Source organism: Mytilus californianus, unplaced genomic scaffold, assembly GCF_021869535.1.
Source record: "Mytilus californianus isolate M0D057914Y unplaced genomic scaffold, xbMytCali1.0.p SCAF_12, whole genome shotgun sequence".
Taxonomy (NCBI): Eukaryota; Metazoa; Mollusca; class Bivalvia; order Mytilida; family Mytilidae; genus Mytilus; species Mytilus californianus.
Window position 1 is genome coordinate 10340460 of NW_026262604.1, and position 16422 is coordinate 10356881.

At 33.8% G+C, this 16422-nt stretch overlaps 1 protein-coding gene across 1 annotated transcript in view; it reads right to left on the reverse strand.

Annotated features, from left to right (window-relative positions):
• Nucleotides 1-16422, reverse strand: part of LOC127721340 (lithostathine-2-like) — a 128502-nt gene that overhangs the window by 45366 nt on the left and 66714 nt on the right. The gene's annotated exons all lie outside the window — the stretch shown is intronic.

A 16422-nucleotide genomic window follows, 5' to 3' on the forward strand; every position in this document is an offset into this window, starting at 1 on the left:
AAGGGGGAGTGGTTTTTCACATGTCGCGCCGTATCTCAAAAACGATTTATGATTATTGCTTAAAATTTTACACACTTCTTAGTTATATTAATCTAAAGATCAGTATACTTTTTTGTTTTGATTCAAAATTTTATTTTAGAGATATTGATTTTTTTGTAAAAAAAAAAGGGGGTTTTCGCATGTCACGCCGTATGTCAGAAACTATTTATGCTTATTGCATAAAAATTCACACACAAGACGACGGGCGTATCATGCGCTCATGGCGCAGCTGTTTATTAATATATACCACCTTTGATAAGTATTTAGTATGACGATAAATATTCACTTCTGTTCTCGTACTATGAACAACAAATTTATTTATTTTGTGAAAAATATTTCAGTACATGACAAGTATCTGCTCAGCTAGAAGAGATAATTAAAAAATATCATGAAAAATATCACTTTATGCTTTGTGGAGATTTAAATGGGTCACTACATAGAGACAATAAATCAAGAGACATGTTTTTAAAACAATTTATAATCAACAATGAATTAGAACTAGCAAACACATAATTATCCAATCAAACCAACTTTTTATAACCATAATAAAATATCTAAATCACAGATAGATTATTTTCTACACAAGAGAGCGGAGAAAAATATACAGTACACAGTATATATTTTAAACATTGAGCCTTTAAACGTTTCAGACCACACAATTGTCATAGTGGAAGTTATTGGAACATTGAATAGAAAACAACGGCAGATAACAAAAATGGTCGAACGTCCTGATTGGAGAAAATGTAATAAAGGTATATACCAAGAAGCCATTGCAACTAAACTGAAAGAAATAATTGACTTTACTACAATTAAAAAAACAACAGAAGCAATTGAAAACTTAGAGAATATTTTTCACCATGCGGGAAACCTTTCTATGCCAAATATAGAAAACAATCAATTGTGACAACAAAAGGCAAAAGTATTTGGAACCAAGACATAAACAACGCTTCTCGAAAATCTAAGGAAGCCTTCTATTTATGGAAGCAAGACCAGCAAAATCTTGAACTTAAAAATGAAATGCAAACTGCGAAACGTCAATTAAGGAGTGCACAACGTAAGGCACAAGCTTCACAAAGAATAGCACTTACAGAGAAAATGATGAAATCAAGCCAAAATGACAACAAACTATTTCATAAATTGGTACAAAATCAACAAAGATCAGAAACTACAAATCCTGACATAATGGTTTTTAATAAAAAATGCTATAGAAGATCCAGAGAAAATTTCAGTAGGATGGAGACTATTTTTCAGAACTTTATAGACAGGTTTTTCCAAATATCTGCCTTAGTTTGTGACGCGACTCCTAAGCGTCGTTGTAGTAGCGGTCGCCATTACAACCGTAAAAAAAAACAAGATATACATCTATATATATATATATTTCCCAGACCGCATATGATTAACGTAAACACAAGAATGTGGAGGCGTACTTGACCTCGGAAAAATTATAAATGCTATAAATAATAAAGTAATTAGATAAGGAATGGACATTAAGATTACAGTTGTCGTGTCCTTAAATATAACTGTATTTGATACGTTACACCCAGGACATAATATATACGGATACAAATCCCAGGTTACATATCGATTTTAATCATTTGGCAATCATGATATTGATTATTATAACACATACATAAATAAAAAGAAATTGTCTTGCCGGGTCGAATGTGATAAATCAGAAAAACAAGGTGCAATTTTATCAAATCATAGAAATTTCTGTGGTCAGACCTATAATGAGACGGTCCTGAAATTCAACAATCCTCTAATCCGACGGTCAAATATTTCGACAGCCCGTTTTCTCCGACGTGCGGTTACTTGTCTCTGCTGAAAAAAAGTATACCTATAGACATGTACCGCTTGATGATAAACTTTTTCACAGAGACGAGAGTTTTGTGCTTGTGGTTCGACTCACGTATACTGCTCAAAATTGAGTGACGTTTTCGTATTACTTTTGTCTCCGCATGAATTACGCTATTTTATTTTAACAAATATAACTAATTAGATGCAATATTGTCCTACGTTTTGCTATCAATGCGCCGAGAAAGTAAAGTGAATATATATGTGATAATGTGTATTTCTCATGTCAGTTTTGAATGTATTGTTCGACTGGTTGTATTTTATGTTATTTTTCAAATACACTCTAGTTTCATAATTAAGTACCAATCGTATTTAGCAGAGACTATTTTGATAAGCTAGATGTATTTTTGTATACTTGATTCAGTGTATTGTATTGTATTGTATTGTATTGTATTGTCTTACTAATAATGTGTATATGTCTATGTCTATGTTTATTTGTGTATAACTTAACGTCTATTTATGTCTATTTGTGTACTTGGAGGGTTGTTGTTTATACTGTCGTAATAAAAGTATTGACATAATCTAGTCTGCTCTACCGCCCACTGTACCCTACTACAAATTGGCGCCCAACGTAAATGGTATGATGTAAACTGTGAAGACCAGTGATTTTGAGGGCAAAATCATTTAGAGGCCAGAGGTGAGACTGTGAGTTCGGAATTTCGTCGACTATAGTGTTTTCTACAGTGCACAAAGTTGGAATTTACCTGTGTCTATTTATAGAATTGACAATCCGTAATTTGACCTTATAGAGCTTCCGGAACAGAAACAACGTGGAATGAAAACAGACAATTTATCAACAAACTTTGGTTAATAATTGGTAAACTTTTACACTTATTATAGTATTAACTGTTTATATTATTTGTAGATATAGTGTGCCAGTGTCACGAGTAACTTACTCGTGTATATTTATGTGTGTTTTGTAATTTACTTGTACTTTTGTGATTGGAAAATATTGTCCATTTTTGTATGTGTGTATTTTCAGTCTCTATATTGTGTGATATTTGGTTAACAGTAATATTTGGAATTTTTGTGTATATGTTTACTTTATGTAGTGTCTAGGCAAAGTTGCTTAGACGTTAATATATTTTTTTGTGATTGACACACATATAATACGAAGATAGATGTGAGATAGTCCTTACCCCTCTGGCCCGTCCCCCCCTCATAGTCCACTTCCGGGTCATTATATAGGTCATTCAGGTCATAAGTTAGGACTTCATTGTGCTTTGTTGTTTTCATTTCTGGTTTACAGAGTCATACTTTAGCATAGATTTGATTGATATTTTAGTTACTATACTAGTTTTGAGTTTAGTTTTACATTGATACAGAGTTTCTCAGGTTGACCCATTGTATTAAAGTACTTTGTTACACTTAGTTATTTTTATATAACATGTGTATTGTGATCCCTTGAGTGACTTCTACTATTGTCCGATATTTATTACTACCCTTGATATTTACATACATATATATATATAGCATTCGTGTACATATATGTGACTTTTACTTTAGCGTGCGTTATTTTGTCGTGCGATTTTTGTGTCATATCTTTGCGTGCGCATAGTTTTGTCAACATTAGATGTCTGTCAATAAATTATTTAAATACATAAGAAGACCGTTGAAACATCCCCTATTTAAGACTTTATACTTAAAGCCTGTCATACTTGCTGACAGCAAAGGATCATACTTGCAATCAGAGATTGTTACTCAATACGAAAGAGAAATCAAATGGTATTTTAAAAAAGGAGCTTCAATAAAGGAAGCAAGAATCTTTCTTCAAGTTCAACAAAACATACAATCAATTATACAGGAATTTGGAGACATATCTTTATATGTATGGCTTGGAACATGCAATTTAACATCTAAATCTATTAAAGGACGCATAGCCATTACTACATTTAACCGCAACCAAGTCGTTGAAAACATTTTGCAAGAAGTTGTACTTATTATTAAACTTTTCAACAAATATCCGAAAAGTAAACTCACATTTTTGGAAACTCCTCTATACTCCATTGTTGAATGGAACAGGAATAAGAGACAACCTGATATTACTGAATTTTATGAACAGGATATTGAACTGGAGGAGCAAATAGTTCAACTTAATAAACAAATTAAGCTGATTAACAACCGCATTGGCAGCTATTCGCCAAAATTTTCATCAGATTTAGCTTGCAATACAAAATACAAGAAAGGATTGTGTCATAATAAGTTAACAAAACGTCATCATCATAATTTTAATTTATACAAGGACGGTATACACCCAAAGAAGTTATTAGCAGTAACTTGGCTCAAAAAAATAACTGAGCAGATACTAAAGGATTGTTGGCATTAGACAGACAAACATTATATTGCGTTAAAACTGTATAGTAGTCAGTTTGGGTTTCGCCAAGCTAAACTACATCCACAACTACAGTATAGTTAGTAGTAAGTTTGGGTTTCGCCAAGCTAAACTACATCGCATCACAATTTAAGCATTAAGTTATAATATATATGAGACTGCCTGATATTTGAAACATTTCTACTATTTTGAAATTTTGTTTTTGTCTTGTGGAGATCTTTGTACATTACAACTAGTAACATCTGCTATATATAAAGGGAGATAACTTGAAAATAACAATAGTAAAAGGTTGAAAACAAATCAAATAACAAAATTTAAAGGGAGATAATTTGTCCTTATCAGCTTTATTTTTTTCTATATAACATGGCTAGTCCATTAAAGAACTCCAAGGAAGATACACCTCAAAAAGAGGAAGAATTAACACTGGAAGAAAGAGCTGTGTTATTAAGTGCATTTGATAAACTTGGAGCTAAGCCAAAAACTACCTCCACCACTGGACTTAAGATATGGTTGGCACAAATGGCTGAAGCAAGTAAGCAAGTTGAGGAACTCAAGCAAGCTGAAGCAACCAAGGAAACTAAAAGAACTAAAGAAGCTGAAGCAACTAAGCAAGCTGAAGCAACTAAGCAGGCTGACACCACTAAGCAACCTGAAATAAAACCAAATATTGAAATATTAAATAAATTAGGAACTACTCAATCTATACCAGTAACTACTACAAATGTAACATCCTCAGTTACATCTAATCCAGCTGTAATGTCATCTGGAAATGTTCAAACACTAACATCCTTACCGAATTATACACCAAGAATATCGACATTCTTTGGTGAACCGGGAAAAGGAGAAGCTAAATATGATTTATGGCGTTATGAAGTGGATTCTTTGCGAAAATCAACCTTTGCACCACACATTGTTGATTTATTAATGAGGCGTTCTTTGCGAGGTGAAGCTGAAAAAGTAGCTATGCGATTAGGTCCAGAAGCTTCATTAGACCAACTTTTGACTAAACTTGAAGTAAATTATGGATTGTCTATACAACATGACAAATTAATGGAGGAGTTTTATAGTGCTAAACAAAAGCCAAATGAAGATATTACTGCTTGGGCTAACCGATAAGAAGATCTTTTATATAAAGCAAGTAAACAGAAACTAGTAAGGCCTGAAGACATTAATGATAAGCCATGTTCTATGTTTTGGAGTGGTTTAGATCCAAAACTCCGTGAAACTTCAGGACATCTTCATTTCATGATCAAAGATTTTGATAAACTTAAGTTGGCCATGCGTGAACAAGAAGTTGATTTTAAAAAGGAAGCTAGACCTCAGCCAGCCAAAATGATGACACAAACTGGAACTGATGATAATACCCAGTCAGAATTTACTTCAATGATACATCAATTAATTGCTGATGTAAAAGATCTTAAATAGAGAGACACACAATACAGCAACAGATACCAAAACAACAGTAGAGGTGGTTCAAATTTCAGGAATAGCAATACTAATTATAGAGGAAATAGATAAAACTATCATAATCAAGGTAATAGATCAAATTATCAGAACCAAGGAAATAGATCAAATTATCAGAATCAAGGACAAAGATCAAACTATCAAAATCAAGGACAAGGAGCAAATTACCAAAACTCATCATATGGAAATAATGCACCAAGTCAAAGCAAGAGAGAATTTACACAAGATGGCATACCTGTATGTTGGAGATGTGGACAAGAAGGTCACAAAGCATATGGATGCTTTGTTAGATTGGATAACAATAGAAAGGCAGGTTTAAACTCCAACAGGTCGGCATTGAGGGGCAAATAGTCGACCATAGACCACAACGTCCCAACCGATATAGTAGTACTTTGGTGGGATCTGCCAATGAGACAGATATTATTGTAGGAGGTATCCATACTCATGGATTATTAGATACAGGATCAACTGTTTCTACCATTTCTAAAAAGTTTTATCTAGAGAATTTGTCAGATATACAACTACAATCTATTCAAGAAGTACTTAGTATAGAATGTGCTGATGGTAATCAGTTACCTTATGAAGGATATATAGAGGTTGATCTTAACATACTAAGTAAGAAAGGCAAGACTAATACAGACACTACTTTACCCAATGGTATATTTCTTATTGTACCAGATAGTAAGTATAATTCAGTAGTACCAGTATTAGTAGGAACATATATATTGGCGTCTTACATTGATCAGTTGGAGCATACTTATGGTGACAAATATTTACAAAGTGCACAGCTTTATACACCAGTGTACATGGCTTTACGTTGTCTTAACCTTAGAGAGAAACAACTTAAGAAGCAAAACCACAGATTGGCCATTATAAAATCAGCCGAGACAAAACGTATTCTGATTGAACCAAATACTGAATTTAGAATAAGAGGGTATCTGGATAAGCAACTACCATACCACCCAGTTTGCTGTCTGGTCCAGTCAACCAAGGGTTCTTTAATCCCAGATGATATTGACATTGCACCAACTATAGTGCCATACACATATGGGCAAACCAAAAATGCTGATGTTCACTTATCCAATATCTCAACCAGAACTGTGACTATATCACCAAATGCAATTTTATGTGAGTTACACCCAGTCACTATAGAGAATTTAACAAGATTTGAGGAAGAAGAAAATGTTGATGCTGAAACGTCCAAGCTCATTACAGAAGAGGGAGTAACTATATGTACTGATGATTTAACACCTGAGGAAGTACAACGGGGAAAGAATTTAATAGGTAAGTATGTTGACATCATGTCCAAGGATGATTTGGATATAGGAACAACTAAGATAGTAAAGCACAGAATAGAATTAGTAGATGAGAGACCTTTTAAACAGAAACACCGGCGTATTCCACCTGCCATGTATGAGGAAGTAAGAAATCATATACATCAGTTGTTAGCTAGTGGTGTAATAAGGCAATCATTTTCTCCATGACCATCGAATATTGTACTTTGTCGTAAGAAGGATGGGAAATTAAGAATGTGTGTGGACTACCGTCAAATAAATGAGAAAACTATAAAAGATTCCCATGCGATTCCAAGAATTGAGGAAATTCTAGAGGCCTTAGCTGGAAATAACTACTTCACCGTTATAGACATGAAGTCTGGTTACCATAATGTGGAGATAGAAGAACAACATAAAGAGAGAACAGCTTTCACATTGGGACCTTTAGGCTTTTATGAATACAATAAAATGCCATTTGGCCTTGCCAATAGTCCTGCCACATATCAGCGCCTTATGGAGACCATACTGATGGATTTGAATTTGAAAATCTGTTTTGTATACTTAGATGATGTCGTTATATTTTCAGACACATACCAAGAGCATCTAAATAGAATAGACCTTGTATTCCAAAGACTTCGAGATGCTGGCCTGAAATTAGCTCCAAAGAAATGTTCATTTTTTATGCGGCGTGTGAAGTATGTTGGACATATTGTTTCAAAAGATGGAATAGAACCAGACCCTGACAAAATTGAAAAGGTTCGTTCTTGACCTAAACCAACTTCACCGGAAGAAATAAGAAAATTTTTTGGATTTGTAGGATACTACAGGCGTTTCATTAAGGATTTTTCAAAAATAGCCCGTCCATTGACAAATTTAATGCCTGCACCTAATAAGAAGAAACATTATAAAAGAAATAAGGATAAAAACAATAAAATATGTTGGAATTGGACCAATGAGCAAAATAATGCATATGAAAGATTAAAACAGTGTCTCATGAAACCACCAATTTTAGGCTATCCGGATTTTACCAAACCGTTTGAATTGCATACTGATGCGTCATCACATGGATTAGGGGCCGTTTTATATCAGGATCAGGATAATCAGAAACGGGTAATAGCATATGCAAGCAGGAGTTTAACCAAATCTGAAAAACATTACCCTGCTCATCGATTAGAATTTTTGGCATTGAAATGGTCTATTACAGAAAAATTCAGTGATTATTTAAAACTACACAGATTTCTAGTTCTTACAGACAACAATCCATTAACATATGTACTAACATCTGCTAAATTAGATGCAACAACTCAACGATGGATTGCTGCTTTATCATCATATGATTTTGAGATAAAATATAGATCTGGAATAAATAATGCGGATGCTGATGCAATGTCTCGTTTACCGGAATTGTTACAAAAAGGGACGTCATGTAGTAAAATTTCATCAGAATCTGTAGAAGCGATATGCAATGCCATTCCTCCTATTCCAGCTATTGAAACTGTGTCATGTTCATCAGATACTTTGAACAATTTAGAGACCGAACCTTCAACTATGCAGCAATTGAATGTTCCGTATATACAAAATCATGACAGGATACTGAGTTTTTGGATTGATAAAGTACAAACAGGTAGTAAACCATTAAAAGATAATATACCAAATACAGCTGAACATAGAGCTATACTGAACAACTCTGATAAGTTAGAAATCATAAACAACTGCCTTTATAGATCCACCACTGATACTGTATCTGGAGAAACCAGAAAACAGTTGTTAATACCAACAACCTATAGAAAATTTATACTTCAGAAGATACACAATGAAATGGGTCATCAAGGAAGAGACCGTACCATATCATTACTCCGTGATCGCTTTTACTGGCACGGTATGACAAAAGATGTAGAAAGCTGGATATCAAATTGTGACAGATGTCTTAGAAGGAATACATCAACAAAACAGAGAGCTCCTATGGTAAGTATAGAGACATCTCAGCTACTTGAGCTAGTATGTATGGATTTTCTAGGACTTGAAACATCAAAAGGAGGCCAACAGTACATTATAGTGATAACCGATCATTTCACTAAATATGCAATAGCAGTACCAACTAAGAACACCACTGCACGTACCACTGCTGAAGCCTTCATGAACAACTTTGTAGTCCATTATGGATTTCCCAAGACTATCCACAGTGACCAAGGTGCCAACTTTGAAGGTAAATTAATTAAGGAACTGTGTGAATTAACTGGTATGCAGAAATCTAGAACAACTCCATATCACCCGCAAGGAAATGGTGTTTGCGAAAGATTCAATATAACTTTACTAAATATGCTAGGGACACTTAATCCAAATCAAAAGCATGATTGGAAATCACATGTTGCAACTATGGTGCATGCGTACAATTGCACAAGACATGATACAACAGGAATGTCACCATATTATCTTCTATTTGGTAGAGAACCACAAATACCGGTAGACATTATATTTGATTTGGACAAATCAGAGAAAATTCTGAACACCAAATATATAAAAGCTTTAAAAGAAAGAATGGAATCAGCATACAAACTTGCAATAGCATCATCAAGGAAACAACAAACACAACAAAAACTACATTATGATTTAAAATCAAGAAATGCTATTTTGGATATTGGAGATAAAGCTCTAGTTAAAATTGTTGCTTGGGATGGGAAACATAAATTATCTGATAAATGGGAGGAAGATGCATACATAATTATAGGACAACCAAATTCAGGAATTCCAGTTTTCGAAATTAAGAAAGAAAATGGTACTGGTCGGAAACGAACATTACATAGGAATTTGCTACTCCCAATAGGACACCTTTCTGAACATTCAAATACTGATCAAGGGCAAATTACTCTTGATTATAAAGAAGAGGACGATAATGATTCATTGATATTTGATCAAGTAGAGTACAATGTGAATGATACAGCAGATGTATCAATTAGTGATCCATTGCCTACACAGGATACTGGAAGTGTGGTAGCAAGGGACGCCTTGCATCCTGGTGATCAAAGTGAAGATGATGAACAGGAAAATTCTGTTAGTTTAGAGTCAGAAGTAGAAAGTGGTCAGGAATCAACAATTATTGTTGATGATGATATTGAGCATTCCAATACAGATATTAATCAGAGCTCTGAGACAAATGATAAAGTTGTTAATAATCAAGAAGACATTGCTCCTACACCAGCTCCAAGGAGATCAAAGAGAACAACTACTCAGTTAAACTGGATGAAGTCAGGTGAATTTATCATGGCTCAACAGTCCAACTGGCTAGCAAAAGCTGAATTTCTTAAAGGACTAGCAATGTCTGGAATGTTTCCTTCTGCAGAAAAGGATATTGGGAGAGCACTTGTGAAAATAGTGACTGAGAATACATGAACTCTGTGAATTATTTTATCTTTGTGATTCTGATTGTACATTGCTTTATTTATTTTTTTTATTCTACTCTCTGGTATGTAAATGGTGGGGTCACCATTTCACAAGCTGGGGGAGTATGTGATAATGTGTATTTCTCATATTTTATAATACATTCATAGAATATGCTTTGTTACATATGAATATTTGATATTTGAATAAAATTATATTTTAAAGTTATTTGACTGATACAGTTCTCTTTTGTTTAAAAAGAATATATTTTATTCATCTACTTGACAAAGTATTGATTTTTTCTTCAGGCTATGATTGATCTTTATAGTACATGTATTGTTATATTTAACTATACATTGGAATTAGGAATTTTCCAGAGGTGTTATGGTCAAGTGAGTTGTGAGTAGTTTAAGGTGTGTCTTGTTTGAGTCTTTCTATTGGTTGGATATTTCTAGATTCCTTTGTTTTGTGGTTGGATATAGTTTTCCCGCCTAAATCTATATTGTGACCAGTGGGTTCTTTGTCTTCATATAGTTAAGACATATTTTCTATCATAGAGTTTGAGAATATTGCAGATTCTATATTCTTGTGACAGATATTTATTTATAAGGTAGATATTCTTCCTTATTACCTTTTTCCCAGTTTTTACCCCTTTTTGTGTGAATGAGCATGAGTGATAGATTTATAAAAAAATGTGTGTCTTTTGGTATATTATGGTATTCATTGTTAGATAATTTTAAAGTAGTATTTTTGTAATTGTGATATCCTGCAAGTATGATAATCAGACCTTTCATTTGAATAACTGATAAAGCATATTGTGTTCTGTAGCTTCAACATATAGTTTGATGATTTTAAAGATTCAGACAGTTATAATATTTTCATTGTTCATAGAGGTAAAAATGTTATTACTTTATATTTTTCAGATATTATTTACTACTGAATAAGAACATAGTTACTGATACATATTACCAGTATAAAACCTGGTCCCATAGACAGGTAATTACATGTTCTTGTATTTGTCTTGTGTCATGTCAGTTTTGAATGTATTGTTCGACTGGTTGTATTTTATGTTATTTTTCAAATACACTCTAGTTTCATAATTAAATACCAATCGTATTTAGCAGAGACTATTTTGATAAGCTAGATGTATTTTTGTATACTTGATTCAGTGTATTGTATTGTATTGTATTGTATTGTATTGTATTGTCTTACTAATAATGTGTATATGTCTATGTTTATTTGTGTATAACTTAACGTCTATTTATGTCTATTTGTGTACTTGCAGGGTTGTTGTTTATACTGTCGTAATAAAAGTATTGACATAATCTAGTCTGCTCTACCGCCCACTGTACCCTACTACATATACTTTAAGCACACAGGCCTACATATATGATCCATTAAGACGAGGCTTAAAGGGAAGAGCCCTTAATAGTAAGTTTTGCTGGGATATGTCTATGAATGCAGCTGTTTGTAAAACCTTTAAGGTTTTTAGCAAGAACTGGCACCCAGGAATAAAATATTTTACAAGCTTTGCTTTTCGAAATATGAAAGCGCCGTCCCAAATAACCAAATATCAAACTTAGTGTTAACCTCATCAGTACGATCGAGCAACAGCTGGCTTTGCGGTCATAAAACTTTCGAGCACGATTTTTGTACTCAGACTCAGAAATCAACCATATTTTGTCTTTCCATATTATGAACGATCATGACCCAGTTTTGTCAAATTGAAAAGTAAATATTGTTTGAAAACTTTTTTTTTTTAAATACAAATGCTTGACTGTACCTTAAATGAAATGCATGTAAATCCAAACTAAATTATTAAAAGCAGTATAATCCAGAAATTAAATGAATTCCTTGACCACATGTTTTTTTTTTGTTGACAAACATGATCACTTTTGGCGGGAAAAATACTTGGGGAAACACCTTATTAACAGACAACCCTGTCTGGATATTTATAGACATTTAAAATAAACAGCTGATATAGGAGTGCCAGGAAATAGTTAAACTTGGTATATATAATTCAATCTACACCAATTTAATTGGGAAAAGGGTGTAAAGGGGAAGGGGTTTATTTGTAAAGTTATTTTTTTTTTGTCATTTAAATTTTGGTAACTAAAAATCACCAGACAAATTCTTTTACTGAGTTTATTATTAAATAGTCCATTCATATTTTTCAAAAATATGTTCCTTTAGGATAAGGGGGACTGGCCAAATTTTTTGCAGTTTTTAAATTTTTCTAATAATCTAAAACTAAAAAATCATGTTAATATAAAGGAAATTAAGGGGTAGACATTCTAACACTTACATTAAAGTTACTACAAATGGTTATATGTGCCAGACATACACATGATCGATTTGTTTTGCTCTGTTGGGTTTTAAAAAAAAATTATCAAGATATAAAAAAAAAAACACCTACCTACCTACCCACCTACAACGATGTGGGTAGGGGTGTGGGGAAACATACATTTTTTTAATTGTGGCCTAAGACACCTGATATTGAGTCCTTCTGAAAGAATTTCATGTTCTCTCTGTTATCGATACCAACAGGGTGTTTTAACAAAAAATCAGCTGGTAGACCGCTTCTGTTTTTGCGGACTGTTCCACATGCAGCAGTGTTATAGTTATCAAATAGGTCTTGGAAGAGTTTTGGTGAAGAAAAGAAATTGTCAACATACACATGGTATCCCTGCCCAACAACATCAGCACCCTCTATACATTTCTTGACAACATGTGCACCCAAATGGCCTTGTGGTCTGTCAGTTTTCCCTGTATAAACATCTGTATAGCATATATATCCTGTATTGGATTCTGCCAATGCCCATATCATTATACCCCATTAAGTAGATTTGGCTAGAATATACTGCTTGAACTTGACCCTTCCTTTGAAGGGGATCATACATTCATGTATTGAGACCTGGCGGGTAGGGACAAATTCTCTTTTCATTGACGTATTAAACATATTCAAGATGTTTCTTATTTTATAAAGTACATCATAAATGACGGATGACCTGGTTGTTGAGCATTTTGGTTGTCACTGAAATGAAGGTACCTCATGATTTGCATAAACCTATTCCTGGACATTGTTTTACGGAATATTGGAGATTCCATGAAGGGATCAGTTGACCAGAAAAGTTTGATTTCTGGTTTTACATCAATTCCCATCAAAAAGCAAAGACCAATAAAAGCTTTTATTTCTAGCAGATTTGGTTTTGACCAACGATATTTATTACTGTCTGGGTTTTCAGCAATTTGTTGGTTGGCATATTTTTCAGTTTCATTTATTATGTGTTCAAAAATTATGTCATTCAAGAAAATTTTAAAGAAATCTATTGGACCCTTATCAGCAGCTAAAATGGTAGCTGGGCCTGTTGCCCTTCCAGCTGGACCTCTAGGTTCGAATAAATGAGGTAAACCCCTTTCATGAATGTCAAAATTGTTATGCCAGGTGTTTGCAACATTGTCTATATCTGGCACTACGTGGTCATTGACATCATAGATAGGAATGGTCGGTTCTGTTTTCGAGCCCTCAGACTCGTTCGTTTCCTGAAGTATTAAATTCAAAATCATCCACAATTCCTTGATCTAGTAATAATTGTTCGTATCGTTGAACAGCCTGTTGAATTTCATCGGCTTCAAAACCTAAGAATTCCTCGTTTGAGGAATCGGACATTTCAATTGCTTTCTTTGTTTACAGACGACATTTTTTAATCACATGATATTATCACATTTCTTTCTTTTTAGTAGATCCCTCCACTATCTGGAGCACCACAGGTTATCTGTGTAATCAGAGCAACAGGTTTGAAAATATGTATAAAACTTCTTCTGCATGTGCGGGCCTACGTTTATATCTTCGCACTACACAGTAGAATTAGTCTGTACAGCATCATATAAGGAGATTATATACACATCTTACCCATGTTACCCACCACCTATAAAACACGTAATGTACAGTACTCATAACTATAAAAGTCACACTACTAGATTTAAAATTCTTTCTTGTCCAATCACAAAACTTCACAATTAAAAAGTCTATTCCTCGTGTGAATTAAAACATCAAATTACTGTCCAACAACTGTCTCTGTTAGCAATAGCTTCCACTATAAAATGACCTCTGCTTAAATTATCATCCAAACAATATGATAAACATTATCTTAATCTCAAAACTTATCATTAAAATTAGTCAATTAACGTTTAGGATATTGTATTTAAATAACTCAATGCCACAGGATTTCTCTACTTAATCCATGTAATCTTAATAAAAAGTTTTAACTTGCTACTAAAAGATAAAAGGACTAAAAGGTAAAATCGACTACTAGCGGACCTAGCCCTTGGATTAACCCCAGCCTCACCCCACGTGTATATCCAGGCTGGAACATCTTTCCCGGTGTAAGGCAAAACACAATCCTCTGGACATCGCTTCCATCACATGTATAAAGAAGGGAACCCCGAGTTTTAATTGGACGATATAAGGTCAGAGTTATAAATAAAATGAAATGTGAATACACGTTCCAACGCTCAATGCCAGTAAATAATAAAAGAGTTGTTGGGTATTTATTTATTAGAAAAATTTGAAGAAAATATCAAGATCTATGAGAGACATACTCGGTTTGTCAGTTTGAATCACTCATATAGTGTAATAAGTTATCAATTGTGAAAATAAAATCGTAACAATATGCAAATAAGTTCCAAGAAACCTCTATGTGACTTTAGTGCACCAGGGAAACACGTGGTAGAATGAAAACATTGAAATTTGTTTTTTATTTGGACTCGGATTAAACTACAAGATAGGTATTTTTTCGCACCGTAGAAAGATGATACATGACCATTCAGGATATACCTGGTTTCTATGAAGTTAAACGTAAGGTAAAATATTTTGAAAGCTGTGAAATTTGCAAATTTTGGTTAAATAGATAGGAATTTTGAATTGGTGGTCAGACACCTAAATGCACCCGGATTTTTTCGTCAACTGTTAAACCATGATCAGAGCTCAGATTGGCTTCGATAAAGATGCGCCTAAATGATCAATTTAGACAGGAATGGCATTCACTTATGTTAAATTCACCAAAATCCATAAATTATAGATTATTTAAAGAAACATTTGAGTTTTAAAACTTTTTAAATATTAAAGAACCTTAGTGAGCGCGCTCACATACCCCACGTCCCCACATTGTCATGGGAGAAATAAAATAAGTGTAAGAGAAAAAAAAATTGAATCATAATTTCCTGTCAATATGCACATCTACATAGTATGTCCTTATTATCTACAAAGTTTCATGAAATTCTGTTGTGTGGTTTCAGAGGAGTTGTGATGACAAACTGTTGCAGAAGTACATTGAAGTTGTGATGACAAACTGTTGCAGAAGTACATTGAAGCAAACAAGTTCAAAGGGGCGTAACTCCTAGAAAAAAAATTGAATCGTAATTTCCTGTCGATATGCACATCTACATAGTATGTCCTTATTATCTAAAAAGGTTTCAAGAAATTCTGTTGTGTGGTTTCAGAGGAGTTGCGATGACAAACTGTTGCAGTAGTATATTAAAGCAAATTAGTTCAAAGGGGCGCAACTCCTAGAAAAAAAATTAAATCGTAATTTCCTGTCGATATGCACATCTACATAGTATGTCCTTATTATCTACAAAGTTTCATGAAATTCTGTGGTGTGGTTTCAGAGAAGTTGCGATGACAAACTGTTGCAGTAGTACATTGAAGCAAATAAGTTCAAAGGGGCGTAACTCCTAGAAAAAAATTTGAATCTTAATTTCCTGTCGATATGCACATCTACATAGTATGTCCTTATTATCTACAAAGTTTCATGAAATTCTGTGGTGTGGTTTCAGAGAAGTTGCGATGACAAAAGGTTGCAGTAGTATATTGGGCAAATAAGTTCAAAGGGGCGTAACTCCTGGGAAAAAAAATGATTCGTAAATTTCTGTCGATATGCACATCTACATAGTATGTCCTTATTATCTGAAAAGGTTTCATGAAATTCTGTTGTGTGGTTTGAGAGGGGTTGCGATGACAAGAAACAGGACTGGCGGACTGACGGACAGACGGACAGACAGACGGACGGACGGGTCAAA